Below are 16,825 nucleotides of genomic sequence, written 5' to 3'. Positions count from 1 at the left end.
ATTTCTTCATTTTTCATAAAATCCTCATAATGTGAAATGTTGGCAATAAAACAGCAAGCTAATGATATGTCAGGGTTAGAAGAATAAAAGGGGTTTAGTCAAAGGTTTTATTAGTATGCAGTAGTAAAGCAAATAATGTGCAGATACATTTTAATGATGAAAATACAATCCAGTAAATCTGACCACTAAAGCACTAAAGTAAGCAGAATAACAAACAACATAAAACAATAAAATATTTAGTATTGCAATGTTGTTTGTGATTTGCTGCTTTTGTTACACAAGGCTATTTCTATGCATTTTGAGTCAGTCATGTGTGTTCAACCTAAACTACAATTTTTCTGACAGAACCTGAAGGTATCATCTTTAATCATTTAACCTTTTCTGGAATCAAAGAGCAAAATCACTGACAGTGAAATATCATCCTCACCCACTAAGAGAATGTGGTGAAGGGTCATATCATCTGCTCATATCACTTTTTTCCATATCTCTGTAGACCAGTGCCTATGTTTTTTGTTGGTGGTGTTTTGCATACAAATGTGTTTTTATCTGCATAGTTAGGACTTTATGCACCGTAACCCCACCATGGCATTCCTCTGTAACTGTTGATGGCCTGTTTGCATCCTGCACCTGAGAAAGAGTTCTCGTCTTTTTGTCACAATAACTCTATTAAATGTAGCAATTTTCAACCTGGATCACTGATATCATGATCATAGACATGATACCTGCCTATGATCATAGATGATAGGCAGGTGTTATGTGTCATTTTATTCACTGTTCCTTGTAAAACATTGCTTAGTTAAGCCGTCTTTCTGAGTGACACTCCTGCCAGCTGGAGCTCAACAATAAACCCTCGTCTAAACCAACTGAAATCGTATCCTTTTGTATTCTGAATACAAATTCAGACACTATTGGGCCTGTTCAGTGATTGTATGCATGTGTTGAATGTGTGATAAGATGTGCACTTGTGTGGAAGCATCAGCATTTGTTATGTTTTGTTTTGCATTTGTTCAACTTTTTTATTTACTTTGCCTTCTGTCTGTATTTTACAATATTACAATTGAGGAAAAGTTGTAGTTGTTGATACATATATTGATGAGCACAATATTTATTTGTGTATAGCTGCATTATGGTGTCTTACAAACAATTTGTTATATGTCCACTCTGCATACAATTAATGAATTCTACAGAGGGAAATTTAAGATTAATACCATCAAAAACTTGCAGAGGGCAACTGTAGTTGAGCTCAGATTTTGACAGCAAAATTAGTTGGTAAACAAAGAACTTCTGGCAAATCAACTCTTCTTTTCTAGTTTAATTAATGTAAATATATGAGTCGAGCTAATTTCTAGTTTAACTAAACTTAAAATATCTATTTGTGTTTATTTTTTTTATTTTCACGCCATACATGAGTTCTTATAGTTTGAAGCATTTTGACTTAAAAGAAGGAATTGAATGAATGAACATCTAAGAGTTAACTCAACCTGTGAAAATTAAGTTCATAGGAAACAAAAGTAGCATATAAAAAGATCTGCCAAGATGCATTGCTAGAGAGTTAAAATGTCCTGGAGACTAGAGTTTAGTATCGTTTGAAAAAACAGACTTGGTTAAAAACTTGCTGTGCATTTTTTTGTTCATGTTAATTTAAAATATGGTTGTTTCTTTTCATTACAATGACAACAGTCTTAATCCTGACAAAGATTAGTACTAAATCTTACTGTAACCAACTGTAACTTACTGTAATCACATATTTCTTTAGTATAGCAACTTTGGTCAAAAACACACAGAAGTTGCTGCTATAAGATCTCAATGATAAGTGAAAAAGAAACTCATCAAACTTAGTGTTAAAGGAAAGCAGATCTGTCTGTAACTACTGCATATGTGGCTACTTGATTTAACTTGATACGTTGGATTTATGCAACTTCTTGTCTCTGGTTTTATATTTTCAGAGCTCATAAGATAATTTTCAAACTAATGCAGTTAACACACATCTCTATGGCAGCAAGGGAACTGAAGTTTTCAAGCTGAATGAATTTTAAATTATTTACTGTGTAGATTTTGAAAGGATCAGGACTCATGCAGCTCTTTAAAGGGGTGAAATTATCTTATTAAAAATACTTTTTTAGAGTTTTTTTTTAAATAAACAATACACTGGAAATAGATGTCTTACCACTTTCTAAAGAACAAAGATAGCAGAAATAAATTTTTTTGTGTTCAGTTTAATACATCAGCTATTCCAATTGCAAAATTGTCAGTCATTGCATGTAACAGAGATCAAGCAATCAACATAAAAACATTAACATCTTTTGTATACATTGGATATAAAGTTAACAATAAAAGCTAATCAATACATGGCTGGGGATCGAATGATAAAAGACAGTAGTTTGTTTCACAATGTTCTCAATTTAAACTTAACTTCCATAGATATTTATGATTGTAGTCACTGAGCTCCCGCAGATAAATCCTTATTTCATGCAAATTTTGAAGATATTGTTCTTGGTCCACGTCACAGATGTCCTGGTCGTCTGGTTTGAGCTTCTGAATCAGACTCCTTGCTCTGACTGCTGTACTTTAGGAGTTTTGCAACACTGAGCTGCTCTGGTCCAGACGTCTGCTACTCTCTGCCTGAATACAGCCTGACCAGCTCCCAGACAGAGTGTGGTGCCTGCCATGTGCAAGTTGATGACAGTCAACTCTTCACAAAATTTGCTGAACGTAGCGGGAATGTTCTTAGTAAAAAATGGAGTGCAGTCCACACAGCGCAGAACGCACTCAGAACTCCCTCAATGATGCCGGTGATGGTGACCCTCACCTGACTGCTAAAGCATGGACAGGAGAGGGGCTGTCCATTTGCTACCATTCGCCGCATGTGTCTGTACAGGTAGACCACAGTGGCACCATTGGACATGACCATAACACACAGACAGAAAATGAAGGACACCTTCTGAACAGTAGTAGCAATGACATACACATTTGTCCAAGATTTAGGTGAAGTTATAGCTAAACATACTACGTCTTTATATGCTGCGACACTGTTATTAAAACCATTAAAAATTAGACTAGGTAATATGAGATATTCTCTAATGATAACACCAGCAATAAACAAACCGAATATTTTTTCAAGAAGCAAAATGCAGAAGATGACGCCTTTGATATTTTTCTTAATCCAAATGAAGAGAAGCCTTTCAGCAGGTACAACCTGAGTGTAATAAAAGAAGGTCAGTCCAGTGGAGGAGATCACACCAGTGAAAAATTGCAAACAAACACCACAAAAGAGGCCAGTAAGAAACACAAGTTATTCGAATAAAACAGTGCTGTATCTGATACCACAAAAGCAATTGTACTACAACTCAAGGATGCCAGGAGAAGCTTCAGATGTTGCTTCATCTTTTCTCCATGAAGTGAACAGACCAAGCAAAAGATGTAAGTGTCATTAGCCGCAATGTTAAAAATGGTAAAAGGCCAGTTGATCAATGGGCAGGTTAGAGAGTCCACCCTCATTTTAAAACTGAAGAAGATACAGTAGTGTTGGTCTGCTTGTAATTCACTGCTGAAGATCTGTCGATAAGCTTCAGAACTTTTTTCTCTAAAATTCACGGTCCTTATTGTGAGAAGAACCCAATTCAGCTCGAAGATGATGCCTTTCATCTGTCTTCATTTTCACTGCTGTGTCCGTTCTAATGCCTTTATCCCTTTTTGTGCTCTCTGACTGTGCAATGTGGCAAATTCAAGATATTTGCATTGCATGCAAATTGGAGTATGCAAATAAACCATATTGATTTCAATAGTTAATAGTCTACTTTTCACAATGAGAATTAATCCTTTTGGACCTGTCCAAGGTGTCCCCTGCCTTCGCCCGAGTCAGCTGGGATAGGCTCCAGCACCCCCCGCAACCCTAGTGAGGATAAAGCGGTGTATAGAGAATGGATGGATGGATGAATTAATCCTTTTGAACATTTAGTTAGTTGCAAATCTGAGTTAACAAAACAGAATAGTTTCCTAAAGGGGTAATCCAGTATTTTAGTACGACATATTGCAATGGAGCTATGACAAGGAACAATAACTACACGCGATGGTGTCATCTGAGAATTTTTTTCAAGCATTGGAAAATTCTCTCGGCAACATAAGGACATCAGATGATTTACAGACTTAGTAATCCTTCCCATGACAAATACAGTGAACTTCATGTGTAACCTTAGTAGGGGTGAATTCTGTTCAATCAGAAGTTATGTACAATAAATTTGCTTACATTCTCTGGTTTCCTTTGTTTTCAGTCATACTGTGTGCAGATGCATTTTCAAAATCTGCATCAATTACAGCACAGTTAAACCTTTCACTACACAGAAACAGTCACAAGGAAAACTACAGTATTTATACACACAGTATCACAGCGACACTTCTACAGAGGTTACAGGATTAGTTGTTTCACCTGATGTCAGCTGGCTGGAGTGCAGTTTTACATCATTAGTTGCCATGCCAACACCAAACAGGGCTTTGATGTCCTTCCACACATGGACTGCCCTTTGCCTGAATATAGCCTGACCGATGCCCAGGTTGACTGTGGTGCCTGATATGTACAGCGAGGTGGCAGTGATGAAAATCCAACCGCCAAAGACAAATTGTGATGGGAACATCCGAGTGAAGAAATACAGAAGATAGAAGCAGTCATAGAGGAGGTAAAACACGCCTTGTAAGATGCCAGTGATGGTGACTCTCCTCTGACTTTGAATCCTCAGAGAGGTGAATTTGGTGCTACTCTGTGCCATGCTTTTCATGTGTCTATACAGGTAACAGGCCGTGGAGAAGCTAGAAACCATCATGACACACAAACAGAAAACGATATACAATCTGAGGATGATGACACTAACAAGGCTTGCCACACGCAGGTCATTATTGACATGTCCAGTCCATGTACCATTAATGTAAGTGGGAGTTGGCATCAATGAAGACACAATACTAACAGTGCTGTTGAACAACAAAAGTATGGTATCCACAGCCAATGCCGTGTAGATGACAGACCTGATGTTCTTCTTCATCCAGATCCAAAGAGATCGCTGTGCAGGGACAATCTGGATGTAGTAGTAGAAGTTGAGCCAAACATAACACGTCATGCTGTTGTGTGCGTAGTACTGCACAATCATCCACGACATATGAAACGCTTCAAAGCTTGTCTGTTGCTGTAACGCAATATACATTGCCATTAAGAAAGTGCAATAAACAATAGAACACAAGACCAGTAATCCAAGTAGCGTCAGTAAAGGTTGTTTGAGTCTCTGTCTGCTGAAAATCAAACAATATACGTAGAAGATGTTTGCAATGATGTTCAGGAAGATGAGAGGACCGTTGATCAACAGGGTGGCCTCAAAACTCATGTAAAAGTACGTGTATGCCATTGGTGATGTAGAAAAGAGCAAATATTCCAAGGTAGCTGTCTCTCTGTGTGTGGTCAGGTCTCCTTCAGACAAGCCTTATAAGAGAGAGCCAATGCAAATGGACCAGAACCCTCATTGTCATTATGGAAACAACCTTGAGGAGCGTACAGGAAAGATTATCTTTGTAGGATTACTTGTGTAGTATACATGTCAAAGCACTGATTTCTATTGCCGTAACGTATGACAATAGAAATGTGCTTTTGTATGGACCCTGAAACATAACCAGCACAACAGGGCACAATTTGAGTTTTCATCAGCATGATAAAGTTATATTCTAGTTCACCGACCACAACGACATTCATTGACCTGTATTGGACTCAAGGCATTGATTTACGTATTCCATTATCTGGACATGCAACATTGAGATATTTTTCCCTGTGCCCAAATCAGAATTCAAGTTCAGGGTTTGTGTATACACTGTGACATAGACAGAAACGAAGAATATGTTGGAGACATTAAGATAATTAACAACATGACATTTTTCAGCTGTGTATGAAAATGTTATTGTCTTAGCTTCTGTTCTGCTCTGCGGTTAATTAAATTGTCGCTTTTTTCTTTTTCTTTTAACAATCATTACACGTGAAACTAAGACTTGTTCATACATTCAATTATTTGAGAAAGTTCTTTAAGTCTCTAACAAATATCCAATAAACAATGCGATCATCACAAGTGCACTGAAGGAGACATGGCACATATTAAAGACATTTACTCTTTGAGTTTTAGGTCAAATTTTCTTTGCTAACTCAGAGGTGGGGATTATCGCAGCACATATCCAAATATAGTGGTGAACCACAGGTTGCCAAGACTATGGCTATACATACAGGAAACCAACTTCAGTGGACCAGAGTACATGTCAAAACCTCATCCACAACGGAGGAATGTACACACTGAGCATTCTTGCCTTTGCAGGAATTAGTGCAACTGGTTTTCCTGTATTTAATATCAATAAGTTTGAGTACTTTAGGGAGAAAATACTAGAGTGCTAAATAACAATAGTGTTGTAACATAAGAGGCACTTTTTTTTTATTCCAATCACAAATACTCAGATGGACTGAGGTCTGGGCTCTGACTTGGTCACTCCAGAACATTCACCTTTTGCCTTCAAACCATTTCTGTGCCGCTTTGGCTGTATGCTGTGTGTCATGGACTTGCTGTTCTCTTGCAGACTGCATCAGGTTATCTACCATATTTTCTGTATACTTTGCTGCATTCATTTCACCCTCTACCTTTACAAACCTTCCAGGGCCTGTTGTCAATAATCATCCCCACATCATGATGCTGCCACCACCATGCTTCATGATAGGGATGGAGCATTTCCAATGAAGTGTTTGTTCTCATCTTGTGGCCAATAAATTCAACTTTGATCTCATTGGACCAAAGAACCTTCTTCCATTTGACTTCAGAGTCTCTCACATGCTGTCTGGTGAACTCTAGATTTAATATGACTTTTTTCAACAGTGGCCTTCTTGCTGCCACTCCCTCATGAAGCTTTGACTGGGGCAGAATGAGAAATACTTGTCGTATGCACAATCTCCTTCATCCTTCAAAGGAGTCATAGGTGTCTTGGTGACCTTATCTCTTTCTTGCAGTCACTTAGTTTTTGAGATGTACTGCTTGGAATGTTCTTTTATCTTCATGGTCTAATTACAACCAAGACTCTTAATTCACCAGTGACTGGACCTTCCAGATACAGGTGTCTTTGTACTACAATCACTTGAGATACATTCACTGAACTCAGATGATCTCCATTTCGCAAACTGGGTGCCTTTGTTGAAATAGTTGAGTCACTTTAAAGGGGGTGCTATCCCTCTTTTAATGTTTAGTATTTTCAATAATGGATTCATTAGCTGCAGGAGAAGAATGGTGTTGTGAAAATTCAAGCACTTCATTTTTGTTCCCCTTTCCAGATTGCTGTCTACTGCAGCTTTGAACAACACAATCTGTGTCAACAATAAATCTTTTTTTTAAAACTGTTTTGTTTTATTGGTAATTCAAAGATTGCTTCAAAAAGATTGGAGTCAGAGACAAATTGCTGTGCAACAATTTTATTTAAATAAGCGCATCTGACTAAAACACCAGAATCAACAGAACATATATAAATACAGAGAAAGAAAACACTCACATAAAAATAAGAATCCATGACAGCTAATTATGACTCATCTTTACATTCAAACAGTTCTGATCATTCTGGTATACAGATTATAATTCTTCACACACACACATCACATATAGTAACGTATAACAAACACACACACTTGCTATCCCTCTCACACACAAATGTAGACACACATACTTGAAGCTACAGGTTCATCCCTCTAAAGTCTGTCAGTGTGTAGGTATGAGATGTCCATTATGATACATGTCAACAACTTGACCACACATGGAATAAATAAACATTGGCATTTGATTCAAAAGGTCACTTCTCAGTTTCTATCAGCATGGAACAAAATGTTATGCATCCTTCAGTGGTTTGCTGTTATCGTGTTCCATCAAGACTTTATTCTCTAAGAAGATTATTTTCAAATCACAGCAGTGGCACACACATATTCATATTTCAGCCCTCAAGGAACTACAGTAGCAGTGTTCTTGCATGTTTTCGTCGATTTGCAACATGTCACATGTTACTGCGTTGTAAGATGTTTCCCCACATTCTCGGTGAACATGATGGGAACATCACACACGCTTTTACTCCTTGTGCATTAATGTAGCGCAGATTATTTTCCTCTGCAGTGAAATGTTTGCAAAAGAACACATTTTCAGGTACAATAAATTTGGTTTCCTTTGTTTTCAGTCATGCTGTGTGCAGATGCATTTTTAAAATCTACATCAATCACAGAACAGTTAAACCTTTCACTACACATCAACGGTTACAAGGAAAACTACAGTATTTATACACACAATATCACAGTGACACTTCTACAGTGGTTACAGGATTAGTTGTTTCACCTGATGTCAGCTGGCTGGAGTGCAATTTTACATCATTAGTTGCCATGCCAACACCAAACAGGGCTTTGATGGCCTTCCACACATGGACTGTCCTTTGCCTGAATATAGCCTGACCGATGCCCAGGTTGACTGTGGTGCATGATATATACAGCGAGGTGGCAGTGAAGGTGATCCAAGGACTAAAGTAAAAGTGCATTTGGAACATCTGAGTGAATGAATCAACAAGATAGAAGGAGTCGTAGAGGAGGTAAAACACTCCTTGTAAGATGCCAGTGATGGTGACTCTCCTCTGACTTTGGATCCGTGGAGAGGTGAATTTGCTGCTACTCTGTGCCATGCTTTTCATGTGTCTATACAGGTAACAGACTGTGGAGAAGCTAGAGACCATCATGATACACAAACAGAAGAAAATATAGAGTCTGAGGATGATGAAACCAACACGACTTATCACGAGCAGTTCACCATTGACATGTCCAGTCCATGTACCGTTGGTAAAAGTCGGAGTTAACAACACGGAACCTGCAATACTAACAGTGCTGTTGAACAACAAAAGTATGGTATCCACAGTCAATGCCACGTAGATGACAGACCTGATGTTCTTCTTCATCCAGATCCAAAGAGATCGCTGTGCAGGGACAATCTGGATGTAGTAGTAGAAGTTGAGCCAAACATAACATGTCATGCTGTTGTGTGCGTAGTATTGCACAATCATCCACGACACAAGAAACGCTTCTATACTTGTCTGTTGGTGTAACCCAAAATACATTCCAATTAAGGAAGTGCAATAAGCAACAGAACACCAGACCAGTAATCCAAGTAGCGTCAGTAAAGGTTGCTTGAGTCTCTGTCTGCTGAAAATCAAACAATATACGTAGAAGATGTTTGCGATGATGTTCAGGGAGACAAGAGGACCGTTGATCAACAAGAATGCCTCATTACTCATGTAAAAGTACGTGTATGCCATTGGTGATGTAGAAAAGAGCAAATATTCCAAGGTAGCTGTCTCTCTGTGTGTGGTCAGGTCTCCTTCAGACAAGCCTTATAAGAGAGAGCCAATGCAAATGGACTAGAACCTTCATTTTCATTATGGAAACAACCATGAGGACCGTACAAGAAAGATTATCTTTGTAGAATTACCTGTCAGTATGTGTAGTATACATGTAGAAGGACTAAACACTAAGTTACTACAATAGAAAAAAGCTTTCATCTGATCTCTGAAACATAACCAGCACAAACAACAGCACAATTCGAGATTTAATCAGCATGACAAACTTTTATTCTGATTCACAGACCCCAAAGAAATTCATATGTACTGAACTCAAGGCATTTATTTACGTATTCCATTATCTGGAAATGCAACATTGAGATATTTTTCCCTGTGCCCAAATCAGAATTCAAGTTCAGATTTTTGTGTATAGACTGTGACATAACCACAAACAAAGAATATGTTGGAGACATTCAGAAAATTACCAACCTCAGTCGGGCATGCAGGCTTATATGCCAGGGGATGTTTTTTTCTTTTCTTTTCTCAGCTCCCGTTTAAACTTCAGGTTGCTGAATTGTCGCTTGAAATTGTTGTCGTCTTAACTTCTGTTGTTCTCTGCAGTCAATCAAATTTACCTTTTTTTTCTTGTTACTATCACTACATGTGGATCCACGACTTGTTCACACATTAAATTATTTGAGAAAGTTCGTTAAGTCTCTAACAAATATCCAGTAAACAATGTGATCATCACAAGTGCACTGAAGAAGACATGCTACATATTAAAGATGTTTATTGTTTAAGCTTTAGGTCAAATTTTCTCTGGTAACTCAGAAGTGGAGATTATCGCAGCACATATCCAAATATAGTGGTGAACCACAGTTTGCCAAGACAATGGCTATACATACAGGAAACCAACTTCAGTGGACTAGAGTACATGTAAAAACTTCATCTGCAAAGGTGGAATGTACAGGAACTAGCGTAGATGGTTTTCCTGCGTTTTTCTTAGATTTGCAACAGATATTTACTATGTAGTATCAATTAGCTTGAGTACTTTACAGAGAAGATACCAGTGTGAAATAACAATTGTGTTTTAACATTAGAGGCACTTCTTTTCAGTTCAATCACAAATGCTCAGGTGGATTGAGCTCTGGGCTCTGATTTGGCCACTCCAGAACATTCACCCTGTTTTGTTTAGACTGTTTCTGTGTACCTTTGGCTGTATGCTGTGTGTCATTGGCTTGCAGGAAAACAAATCTTCTCCCAAGTCTCAGTTCTCTTGCAGACTGCATCAGGTTATCTACCATATTTTCTGTATACTTTGCTGCATTCATTTCATCCTCTACCTCTAAGTAGCGTCAGTAAAGGTTGTTTGAGTCTCTGTCTGCTGAAAATCAAACAATATATGTAGAAGATGTTTGCGATGATGTTCAGGAAGATGGGAGGACCGTTGATCAACAGGGTGGCCTCAAAACTCATGTAAAAGTACGTGTATGCCATTGGTGATGTAGAAAAGAGCAAATATTCCATGGTAGCTGTCTCTCTGTGTGTGGTCAGGTCTCCTTCAGACAAGCCTTATAAGAGAGAGCCAATGCAAATGGACCAGAACCCTCATTTTCATTATGGAAACAACCTTGAGGGGCGTACAGGAAAGATTATCTTTGTAGGATTACCTGTGTAGTATACATGTCAAAGCACTGATTTCTATTGCCGTAACGTATGACAATAGAAATGTGCTTTTGTGTGGACCCTGAAACATAACCAGCACAACAGGGCACAATTTGAGTTTTCATCAGCATGATAGAGTTATATTCTAATTCACAGATTCATTGTTTGATTCATATTGATTCATAATTCATTGACCTGTATTGGACTCAAGGCATTGATTTACGTATTCCATTATCTGGACATGCAACATTGAGATATTTTTCCCTGTGCCCAAATCAGAATTCAAGTTCAGAGTTTGTGTATACACTGTGACATAGACAGAAACGAAGAATATGTTGGAGACATTAAGATAATTAACAACATGACATTTTTCAGCTGTGTATGAAAATGTTATTGTCTTAGCTTCTGTTCTGCTCTGCGGTTAATTAAATTGTCGCTTTTTTCTTTTTCTTTTAACAATCATTACACGTGAAACTAAGACTTGTTCATACATTCAATGATTTGAGAAAGTTCTTTAAGTCTCTAACAAATATCCAATAAACAATGCGATCATCACAAGTGCACTGAAGGAGACATGGCACATATTAAAGACATTTACTCTTTGAGTTTTAGGTCAAATTTTCTTTGCTAACTCAGAGGTGGGGATTATCGCAGCACATATCCAAATATAGTGGTGAACCACAGTTTGCCAAGACTATGGCTATACATACAGGAAACCAACTTCAGTGGACCAGAGTACATGTCAAAACCTCATCCACAACGGAGGAATGTACACACTGAGCATTCTTGCCTTTGCAGGAATTAGTGCAACTGGTTTTCCTGTATTTAATATCAATAAGTTTGAGTACTTTAGGGAGAAAATACTAGCGTGCTAAATAACAATAGTGTTGTAACATAAGAGGCACTTTTTTTTTAAGTCCAATCACAAATGCTCAGATGGACTGAGGTCTGGCTCTGACTTGGTCACTCCAGAACATTCACCTTTTGCCTTCAAACCATTTCTGTGCCGCTTTGGCTGTATGCTGTGTGTCATGGACTTGCTGTTCTCTTGCAGACTGCATCAGGTTATCTACCATATTTTCTGTATACTTTGCTCCATTCATTTCACCCTCTACCTTTACAAACCTTCCAGGGCCTGTTGTCAATAATCATCCCCACATCATGATGCTGCCACCACCATGCTTCATGATAGGAATGGTGTGCTTCTAATGAAATCAAGTGTTTGTTCTGGTCTTGTGGCCAAAAGATCAACTTTGATCTCACTGAACCAAAGAACCTTCTTCCATTTGACTTCAGATTCTCTCACATGCTTTCTGGTGAACTCTAGATTTAATATGACTTTTTTTTTTTCCACAGTGGCTTTCCAGCTGTGGCTCTCCCATGAAGCTTTGACTGGGGAAGAATGGAACATAGTTGTCGTGTGCGCAATCTCCTCCATCCTTCAGAGGACTCATAGGTGTCTTGGTGGCCTCATTACTTTCTTGCAGTCACTCAGTGTTTGAGATGTACTGCTTGGAATGTTCTTTTAACTTCATGGTCTAATTACAGCCAGGAGTCAGTGACTGGACCTTCCAGATACAGGTGTCTTTATACTACAATCACTTGAGATACATTCACTGAACTCAGATGATTTCCATTTCATAAACTGGGTGCCTTTGTTGAAATAGTTGAGTCACTTTAAAGTGGGTGCTATCCCTCTTTTAATGTTTAGTATTTTCAATAATGGATTCATTAGCTGCAGGAGAAGAATGGTGTTGTGAAAATTCAAGCACTTCATTTTTGTTGCCTTTTCCAGATTGCTGTCTACTGCAGCTTTGATTAACACAATCTGTGTCAACAATAAAATAAAATAAGTTTTTTTGTTAGGTTTTTATTTTAAAGATCGCTTCAAAAAGAGTGGAGTCAGAGACAAATTGCTGTGCAACAATTAAGCACATCTGACTAAAACACCAGAATCAACAGACCATATAAATACAGAGAAAGAAAACACTCACATAAAAATAAGAATCCATGACAGAAATCGCTAATTATGATACATTTATATATTCAAACAGTTATGATCATTCTGGCATACAGATAATCACGCATATCACAAATGATAACATATAAGAAACACACACACACACACACTCACATTTGCTCTCACACACTCATGTAGAGACACACACAATTTAAGCTACAGGTTCGTCCCTCTAAAGTCTGTCAGTATGTAGATATGAGATGTCCATTATGATACACGTCAACAACCTCACCATACATGGAATAAATAAACAAAAGAACACATTTTCAGGTACAAAAATGTTTTCCTACATTCTCTGGATTCCTTTGTTTTCAGTCATTCTGTGTGCAGATGCATTATCAAAATCTGCATCAATCACAACACAGTTAAACCTTTCACTACACATAAACAGTCACAAGGAAAACTACAGTATTTATACACACAGTATCACAGCGACACTTCTGCAATAGTAACAGGATTAGTTATTTCACCTGATGTCAGCTGGCTGGAGTGCAATTTTACATCATTAGTTGCCATGCCAACACCAAACAGGGCTTTGATGGCCTTCCACACATGGACTGCCCTTTGCCTGAATATAGCCTGACCGATGCCCAGGTTGACTGTGGTGCCTGTTATGTACAGCGAGGTGGCAGTGAAGAGGAACCAAAGGCTAAAGTAAAAGTGTGATGAGAACATCCAAGTGAATGAATCAAAAAGATAGAAGCAGTCATAGAGGAGATAAAACACGCCTTGTAAGATGCCAGTGATGGTGACTCTCCTCTGTCTTTGGATCTGTGGAGAGGTGAATTTGCTGCTACTCTGTGCCATGCTTTTCATGTGTCTATGCAGGTAACAGGCCGTGGAGAAGCTCGAAACCATCATGACACACAAACAGAAAACAATATACAATCTGAGGATGATGAAACTTGCAAGCCTTGCCACACGCAGTTCATCATTGTGATATCCAGTCCATGTACCGTTGATAAAAGTGGGAGATATAAAAAGGGGAGCTAGGAAATCTACAATATCAACAGTGCTGTTGAACAACAAAAGTATGGTATCCACAGCCAATGCCATGTAGATGACAGACCTGATGTTCTTCTTCATCCAGATCCAAAGAGATCGCTGTGCAGGGACAATCTGGATGTAGTAGTAGAAGTTGAGCCAAACATAACATGTCATGCTGTTGTGTGTGTAGTACTGCACAATCATCCATGGCACAAGAAACACTTCGAACCTTGTCCCTTGGTAATACATAACATACGTTGTAATTAAGGAAGTGCAGTAAACAACAGAACACCAGACCAGTAATCCAAGTAGCGTCAGTAAAGGTTGCTTGAGTCTCTGTCTGCTGAAAATCAAACAATATACGTAGAAGATGTTTGCAATGATGTTCAGGAAGACGAGAGGACCGTTGATCAACAAGAATGCCTCATCACTCATGGAAATGAACTTGGGTGCCATTGGTGATGTAGAAAAGAGCAGATTTTCCAAGGTAGCTGTCTCTCTGTGTGTGGTCAGGTCTCCTTCAGACAAGCCTTATAAGAGAGAGCCAATGCAAATGGACCAGAACCTTCATTGTCATTATGGAAACAACCATGAGGAGCGTACAGGAAAGATTATCTTTGTAGGATTACTTGTGTAGTATACATGTCAAAGCACTGATTTCTATTGTCATAACGTACGACAATAGAAATGTGCTTTCATCTGGACCCTGAAACATAATCAGCACGAACAACGGTACAATTTGAGTTTTCATCAGCATGACAAAATTTTATTCGGATTCACAGACCCCAAAGAAATTCACTGACCTGTATTGGACTCAAGGCATTTATTTATGTATTCCATTATCTGGACATGCAACATTGAGATATTTTCCCTGTGCCCAAATCAGAATTCAAATTCAGACGTTTGTGTATACACTGTGACATAGACAGAAACAAAGAATATTTTGGAGACATTAAGATAATTATCAACATGACATCTTTCAGCTGTGCATGCATGCTTATATGGTGGTGGGGTTTTTTATGCTGCCACCACCATGCTTCATGATAGGGATGATGTTTTTCTAATGATGTTCAGTGTTTGTTCTGGTCTTGTGGCCAAAAAGCTCAACTTTGATCTCATCAGACCGAAGAACCTTCTTCCATTTGACTTCAGAGTCTCTCACATGGTTTCAAGTGAGCTCTCGTCTAGATTTTTTTCAACAGTGGCTTTCTTGCCGTCTCTCTCCCATAAAGCTTTGACTGGTGAAGGCCAAGCAACAATTGTTGTATGCACAGTGTCTCCTCTCACAGGCCTCTGACGCTTCTTGGTGGCCTCATCTCTTTCTTGCAGTCACTCAGTTTCTGAGATGTACTGCTTGGAATGTTATTTGGCCTCATGGTGTAGTTAGAGCCAGAAGTGCCAATTCACCAAGAAGTGGACCATCCAGATACAGGTGTCCTTGTTCTACAATCATGGAAAAAATTATTAGACCACCCTTGTTTTCTTCAATTTCTTGTTCATTTCTTTACCTGGTACAACTCAAGGTACATTTGTTTGTACAAATATAAAGATAACAACCAAAATATCTCATAAGAGTTTAATGTAAGAGTTGATGTTGAGCCATTTTCCATGGTTTTCTTGATAATATCCACAATCACTTGAGTTCTTAAATCAGTAGCTGTGGCATTCTACCGTCAAAAACAGCTTTTAGACATTCCATGTTTTGTTTTCGGTCTGTTTTACTCACATGATACACACAGAAGTTAGGACTTGATTGCATCACCATTATTTTTATGGTATCTAGAAGATTTGGTACCGAACTCTGTGGTTTTGACAATAGGACAAGTAGATCATCTGCAAAGATTAAAATTTTATTGTTGATTCCACCCATGGGGATGCCTTCTATCTTTTCATTTTGTCTGATAGCCTGTGCTAAGGGCTCAAGGGCGATAATAAAGAGCAGTGGCGAAAGAGGATCGCCCTGTTTAGTCCCCCGTTCCAGAGGGAACCCAGGGGACCTTAGTCCATTAGTTGTAACCATTGCCCTGACATTTGTGTAGATCATTTTAACAATATTCTGAAGTTGAACGCCAAAACCGAATTTATTTAAGGTATGATATAAGTAGCTCCATTCAACCCTGTCATATGCTTTTTCTGCATCGAGGGATAAGGCAGCCATAGGATCTAATTGATCCTGCGATTTCCAGATGAGATGGAATAGTCGTCTCATGCTGTCAGAGGATGTTCTGCCTTTAACAAAACCAACTTGGTCTGGGTGTATTATGTTGACAATGACCTTGTTGACTCTTGCAGCAAAAATCTTGGTAAATAACTTAGCATCACAACATAATAAACTTATCGGTCTATAGCTGCCACATTCTAGTGGATTTTTCTCCTTTTTCAATATGAGTGTGATAACAGATTCTGTCATGGACAGGGGAAGCTGTTTAGCTGAAATGGCAAAATTGAACACTTTTAGTATTTCCGGGGAAAGCTCATCAGCAAATATTTTGTAAAATTCGTTGGGTATCCCATCTATACCCGGTGTTTTCCCGCTGGGGGATATATGTATATATTTTTTATCTCTTCCAGGGTTATGGGTTGTTCCAGTTGTTTTGCTTCCTCTTCTGAGAGTTTTGGTAGTTTAAGTGTCTCGAAAAAATTATCTACTTTGTGTGGTTGGAGCTTAGTCTCTGATCTGTAGATATTTTTATAATACTCCTCAAATGCTGTGTTAATTTCTTGTCTGTTCCTTATAACATTGCCATTTTTATCTTTAATCGCACTAATTTGGCTGGATACTTGACGTGCTTT

Source organism: Acanthochromis polyacanthus, chromosome 14 (assembly GCF_021347895.1).
Source record: "Acanthochromis polyacanthus isolate Apoly-LR-REF ecotype Palm Island chromosome 14, KAUST_Apoly_ChrSc, whole genome shotgun sequence".
Taxonomy (NCBI): domain Eukaryota; kingdom Metazoa; phylum Chordata; class Actinopteri; family Pomacentridae; genus Acanthochromis; species Acanthochromis polyacanthus.
The sequence above is the reverse complement of the archived record's forward strand: the minus strand, read 5'-3'. Positions refer to the sequence as shown.